General features: G+C 44.4%; 1 long non-coding RNA gene across 1 annotated transcript; it reads left to right on the top strand.

The window, feature by feature from the left end:
• The first annotated feature begins 3803 nt into the window (after nt 1–3803).
• LOC119385075 (uncharacterized) lies at nt 3804–5820 on the top strand. The gene is made up of 3 exons (XR_005182077.2): nt 3804–3869; nt 3960–4084; nt 5716–5820. It is a non-coding gene; the product is annotated as an uncharacterized LOC119385075 (long non-coding RNA).
• The last annotated feature ends 1337 nt before the right edge of the window (nt 5821–7157 follow it).

Raw genomic sequence — 7157 nt, 5'->3', positions numbered from 1 at the left:
AACTCGCCGACAGGCAAGAAGACAAAGTTGGCAGAAATTTTTATCGGGAATTAACTCATATACACAGGAGGCTAAAGTCTGGAACATGGTTAGTAGGGTAGCAGGCCGACAAGCACATTCACTTCCCCTAGTAAACACACAAGGTGACAGCTTGGAAGACCAGGCGAACTTCCTAGGTGCACAACGATACGAGAAACAGCGCGACACACGGGACAGTGAAAGAGACGGAGCAAGCGCTGACTTACAACCAAGGTTTTATTCCGTACATGGGGGTATATATAGCACATGCACCGTGAAAGGAAGGAGAGGAGAACAGTGACGTGGAACTTTGTTCACGAATTCTATGAAAGCTTCTGAAAAAAATAATAAAACCATCATCCACTAGACAGATAGGCAATTTCCTTGGTTGTAAGTCAGCGCTTGCTCCGTCTCTTTCACTGTCCCGTGTGTCGCGCTGTTTCTCGTATCGTTGAACATGTACCAACCGGCCCAAATACGCACTTTATTCCTAGGTGCACACTTCGAACAGGTGTCGAGCTCGTCACACTACACAGAAGCTTTCCAACGATACAAAACAAGAATCGAAAAAGAGAAACTAGAGCGTAAATTCACAAAACACGAAGCATACAATGAACCTTTCTGCATAGCTGAGCTACAAGCATCGCTTAATTGCTGCAATAATTCCGCCCCAGGCTCCGACCGTGTTGTGTATGAAATGTTGAAACACCTGCCATTTGAAACACAAAAAACCCTCCTTTCCCTATATAATGCTGTTTGGTTTTCCGGTGAGATTCCCTCGGCCTGGAAAGAAGCCATTATTATTCCTATTTTAAAACAGGGCAAGGACCCATCCTCCGTTGCGAGCTACAGGCCCATTGCACTAACAAGCTGCCTGTGTAAACTTTTTGAAAAGATGATAAACCGCCGACTTATACATTTCCTCGAAGCAAACAAATCACTTGACCCATACCAGTGCGGTTTTCGAGAGGGTAGATCTACCTCTGACCACCTTATCCGTATCGAGGCACAAATTCGCGACGCTTTTGTTCACAAGCAATTCTTCCTTTCGGTGTTCCTCGATATGGAAAAGGCCTACGACACCACATGGCGCTTTGGAATATTAAGAGACCTATCCCACTTAGGTGTCCGAGGAAAGATGTTGACCATAATCGAAAGCTATTTGTCCAATCGCACCTTCCGTGTTCGAGTGGGTAATGTCTTGTCCCGAATATTTGTCCAGGAAACTGGAGTGCCGCAAGGTGGTGTCCTGAGTTGCACACTCTTTATTATAAAAATGAATTCCCTACGTCTGTGTATTCCACGGAATATGTTTTATTGAACATATGTCGACGACGTGCAGATCGGTTATAAATCTTGCAACCTTTCAATGTGCGAGCGGCAGGTGCAACTTGGTTTAAACAAGGTAACCAAATGGGCAGACGAGAACGGGTTCAGCCTTAACCCACAAAAAAGTACTTGTGTATTATTCTCAAGAAAGAGAGGCCTCCATCCCGATCCGGACATTGATATGCATGGTCAGCGGCTGCCTGTGAAAACGGAGCATAAATTCCTCGGCGTAATTCTAGACACGAAACTAAGCTTCATATCACACATAAAGTATATAAAGAACAAGTGCTTAAAAACCATGAATATTCTAAAGGTGTTGTCACGCACTACGTGGGGTAGCGACAAGAAATGTCTGATGAATCTTTATAAAAGCCTCATACGCACGCGCCTGGATTATGGGGCGATAATATATCAGTCTGCGACACCAAGCGCGTTGAAGATGCTTGACCCTGTCCACCACTCGGGTATTCGTCTTTCTACGGGTGCTTTTCGCACCAGCCCCGTGGAAAGCCTCTACGTCGAATCGAACGAGTGGTCGCTCCACCTGCAGCGATCTTACATGTCGTTTCTATACTATCTCAAAGTGAACGCAGACAAAGAACACCCCTCACACCCCACAATAAATGATTTATCTAGTTTTGCCCTTTTCGACCACCGTCCTTCGGTGCGACAGCCCTACTCACTTCGTGTGAGGGCTTGGCTGAGGAAACGGGTGTGCCACTTTTCGAACACTGTCTATTGGCTCCCGCTGCACAACTACCGCCGTGGCGGTGGCAGCTTATAGACTGCGACCTTTCTTTCATGGAAGTAACGAAACACGCGCCTATTGCACATATCCGTACATACTTCCTTGAACTACAACACAAATACACTTGTGCAGAATTCTTTACGGACGCCTCAAAGTCCAATACTTCTGTGTCTTACGCAGCCGTTGGGCCATCCTTTACAGATTCCGGTATTCTACACCCTGAATCAAGTATCTTCACGGCAGAAGCTTACGCGATACTTGCGGCCGTTAAACACATTCAACAATTAAAACTACAAAAGGCAGTGATTTACACAGATTCTCTAAGCGTGGTAAAAGCTTTAAAAAGCCTGAAAAGACACAAAAACCCCGTCTTTGTCTCGCTGTATTCTCTTTTAAGCACGATCTACGCACTCGAACAACATGTCGTAGTGTGCTGGGTGCCAGGGCACCGCGAGATTCAAGGCAACGTGTTGGCGGACCAGCTAGCAGCATCCGCCCACGAAAACAGTCACAATACATCCTTACCCAGTAAACCACGAATGTCCATGGTACGTAGCGGTATAATCCAAACATCTAGGACGAAAGAAGATGTCTTATTTGCGTCTGAAAGATGTCCAATTTTCGCTTTGCGCAATGTGGACGTCTAAAAGATATACAAAGGCTTATTGTAACGGACGTACAATGCACATGTACGCTGTGTGAACGATGGACGCATTTTGGACGTCAGTGACAGACGGTGCACATTTGTGCTTATTTTTCACAAAACACCGACCTTCAAGGGATTAGAAATAATCAACGAATGTTTCAACGACACTAAATCAGCGCATCCACTGAAGTCTGGCATTGATTCCTCGCGTTAGCTCGCAGAAACGGATGCAACAAAAGAGAAAGAAAAAGAACGGAATAAATTGGGCGTTTGCTGATGAAAACACCGCTGTCGTCTGCTCCTCAACGCTGCCAAAGGCGCGCGCTGCGTGTTCCCCCACCTCTAAGCGGCTCGCGGTTTTTTTTTTCCCGTCCCTTTTTGGTTTTCCTTTCTGCGTGGCCTCCGACATTAACCGGCGGTGCACGCGCCTGCCAATCTCGGAGGCCATGCTCCCTGCACCGTGGTTGCGGCTCTGCGCCGCAAGGCGCCGTGTCTGTCGGTACGGTATGAGTTGTGCACACTGTACCATCGGTGCATTTTATTTGTGTTATTTTTGTGATGTTATCTGGCCATCCACGGACGCCCGTTCTAACGGGAGAGTGATATTTGTTGATCCCGGCCCACATCTTGAAGCCTACATTTTAAGTCTCAAAGGCTATGCTTACTTCCGTTTGCAACGCAAAATACGTCATGGCCGCCATGATTTGTACAAAAAAATCATTACATTTGTAAAAACTTAGTACCGTTACTTCTAAATTACAATGAGCGGCAATATAAAGCATGAATTTGTACATAATCTTTCCCTAAGTTGTGACCATGGTTGTGACACGCGTCGACGTCGTCCCCATCACCGCCATCGCCATCACGTTTCCTTTCGCACATGTACGGACATTGCGTACATGTTTGTTTGGACCAGTCGTGGTTGGGTCTTGAGGTTTTGTCCTGCCAGGGCCAACGCTGCCAGCAGCGACGTTTGTCCGCCGCTTTTTATCTGACGTATGTGCACTTACGTTGACCGCTGTTGGGTGTTGTGTGGTGGATGTTCTCTGGCTGTGTCCAGTGCAACAAGAACAGTAGAAGAGTTTCTGAACTCCGGTCGCCTCGGCAGTGGGCCATTGGCCAGCAAAGGTACGTACTACTTACGCTCTCTTATGCTTTCCTTTAGTGAATAAGGCCGTTGTGTAATGCGTGAATGGAGGTTTTTGTTTCTTTTCGCAGTTGCGTGTTCCTAAACCCATAGTTCATACCGTGTCGTCTGGCATGGACGTAGACCACTGTTGGGTACTGTGTCGCGTACAGCAAGAACCCTGTCCGCCCCGGCAGTGGGCCATTGGCCAGCAAAGGTACGTTCTCTTATGGTTTCCTTTAGTGAATAAGGCCGTTGTGTAATGCGTGAATAAAGGTTTTTGTTTATTTTCGCAGTCGCGTTTTCCCAAACGCACAGTTCTGTATCGCCGTGCATGCCTCGGTGATATCGACATCATTTCTTCTGCTTCGTTTCCTTGATGTAATGGTTTGTAGCTGCCAGAGTAGCCATGATAAGCTTAGTTTAGCCTGTCCTTTTGTAGTACTGTGCATTTGTTAGCGTTGTTTTTCGTGGTATGTCGCAGCTGTAGTTCTGTTTTTATTTGTTTAGCTGTGTGCGCTTGCTTGTTCTCTCTTTCCCTAGCATGCCAAAGCTTAGTTGGAATAAGCGCCATGCTCAAATCAGCCAATGGCGGAACTGTGCACATACACGCTATGATTTGTGGACTAACACATCATTTGTCGAGAGAAGAGGGAGCAATGTTTAGGTGACTGAGAATTTATTGTACAATCCAGGGCTCGTGCTGCGATATAATATTTGGCTTGTGTGTTCTCGGGAGCCTCGACTACCTATTGGCAGCGCTTTCTGACCGTGCTCAAAAAGTGTTGCGGGTCCCCTGTAGGTAGCGATACCGGCTAGGTGAACTGATTAGCTCCTATATTGAAAATTAGAAAATGGGCAAAGTACAGTTTGCCTTCATAGAATGGGGAAATTCTCTTGCAGTTCATTGCAGTCAGTGATCCAGTTCCTTAATTCGCTCCTGAATACTGCTTGATCGCATGCTTATTCAAAGGCTGTTACCTAAACAATCTACACGGACCTCATCGAGGTTGTGTGAAAGCTAGTATTTGGAAATATATATATATATATATATATATATATATATATATATATATATATATATATATATATATATATATATATATATATATATATATTATATATATATATAGTCTCGCAGAGAAAACGAGCCCTAAAAGTAATCGTCTGTCCTATATATATATATAATACAGCGTTTGTAGCCGTATTTAGTGCATAACACACCTTTCCTTTCATGTTAGCAGTTTTAATAAAAGCAGCGCTTCATTGTTTGCACCTGATTGGGAACTAATGCATCACACACAATGCTTAGTCGTGTCCAGTATGAATGTTCTCAAGCTTTCAAGAAATGTTCTCCGTCACCATTTAATGATGATGACACCATACTTGACACCCTTCATGGAAGGCCGTTTGTAGCAGGTTTCAGCTTTGTACTTGACTCTTCACTGCAGTTAATGCCCTGACTCATTTTATCCTGGAGAAAAGACATATTACATTGGATAATAATTAACTTTCACCTCCTCCAGTTAATTACTTAGGTGTCATGTTTTTCTAAAGAATTTAATCTACTTTTCTTGAAGCAGTGCGCCTTCATGTCACATTTTTTGGGGGAAAGACCGACAGTCTCTGCGTATCTTAATACTTTTTCAATTTACGATAGTTTTGGGTGCCCTCTCAAAGTCATAGAATTGGGGCTCCATTGATGTGCTTTGCAAGATAGCCATTTTAAGGCATAAAATAGAAAGAGCAATGCGACAAGTTTCTCTGGTTCAAGCAGTTTCATGAACTCTCGATTCCTTTACTGTACCGGCTTTATTTTTTTTTACCTTCCTTTCTACTTGAATCCAGGCACACAGCGATCGGACTGAGCATATCAAGTAGCCCCTCCTGTGACCCACAAGACCACACTCATTCGGCCGAGGAGCCTGTCTGGACTTACGTTGAGAGTCCTGGCAGACAGTTTGTTTTTTCTGGGCTTATGTTGGGACTCCTGGTGGACAGTTTCGGTTTTAGTCTTCAGCTGGTGCACAGTTCACTTTTATCACACCGCCTCATTTCTTTTGAGTGTATCTGCGTTCTCTAGACATTTAGCCTGTGTTCTTACACGTTGAGAGTACTCTTATGGTTTACAGCATTGCTTTGCTCATATAACTTTTGTGATACTGCCTTGTTGCTTTCGACTCACTTCATTCTCTTGTCATTTCGCCAGTATTGAAACACTCTTATGATTGTATGTGCAGTAATCTTTCAGGGCAATGCATTGTACTCATTGTGTGTAACAAAACATTGCAATAGTCTGAGAAGAGTATTGCACATTTGATGTGTTATCAGATGTGTTATGTGCTGTATACCTAAAAGGAACAATGTGAGGTATGCAGCGTGCTCTCCATAGAAGGCAGTACAATACAACTGCTCTTTTATGCCGAGACACCTACACCTACTTCCAAAATCATAAATACTAAAATTTACAAAATAGTGATTCGCAACAGTTACTTTCAGGTTACAACAGTACATATAGCGAGCACTCAAGTGAGCGAAAAGTATTGTGGCCTACAGTCTGTCGAGCGTTCGTTTTTGAGAGCCATAATTAGTGCACCTCACAAGCAGCTAGACGTCATGTGGATGCGAGTTTAAGGAATGAACATCTTTTAATATGTACTGATGGGCTAGTTGGTGAGCCATGATTTTCGAATAGGCAGCGCACAAAAGGGCAACAAATACGCACACATAAGACTCAAACACAAGCGCTGTCAGCGCTTGTGTTTGCGTCTTTTATGTGTGCGTATTTGTTGCCCTTTTGTGTGCTGCCTATTCGGAAAACATCTTTTAAATGTACAGAACATCCAGCCTTAATATCCATACAACGTACTGAGAGCGTGATCTGGGTGCATTTTAGATGATCTATAGTACATCCGTGAAATGTCATGTGGAGAAATGTAGATATCCAGAAGATGTACTGAATATCCCGAGACTAGCATTCTATGGATATCTAATGGACATTCATGGTTTACTGGGTAGCTATTCCCGCACTAGACCTAAAACACGTCCTGAAAAGAAAGCTCAGAGTCTTTTGGCAAACCACATGGGATATGCATACACGAAATAAGCTACACGTTGTCAAACCGCATCTGGGTAATTGGCCGCCAGTATCAAAATCACGCCACACAGAAGTTACTCTCTGCAGACTTAGGATCGGTCACACATACAGTACACACACACACCTTCTGTCCGGTGGCGAGCCGCCTTTGTGTGATAGATGTGGTCAGCCACTCACGGTCCTTCACGTCCTC

This window comes from Rhipicephalus sanguineus, chromosome 1 (genome assembly GCF_013339695.2).
Source record: "Rhipicephalus sanguineus isolate Rsan-2018 chromosome 1, BIME_Rsan_1.4, whole genome shotgun sequence".
NCBI lineage: Eukaryota > Metazoa > Arthropoda > Arachnida > Ixodida > Ixodidae > Rhipicephalus > Rhipicephalus sanguineus.
Note: the sequence above shows the minus strand (reverse complement) of the source record. Positions and strands in the feature narration are given on the sequence as shown.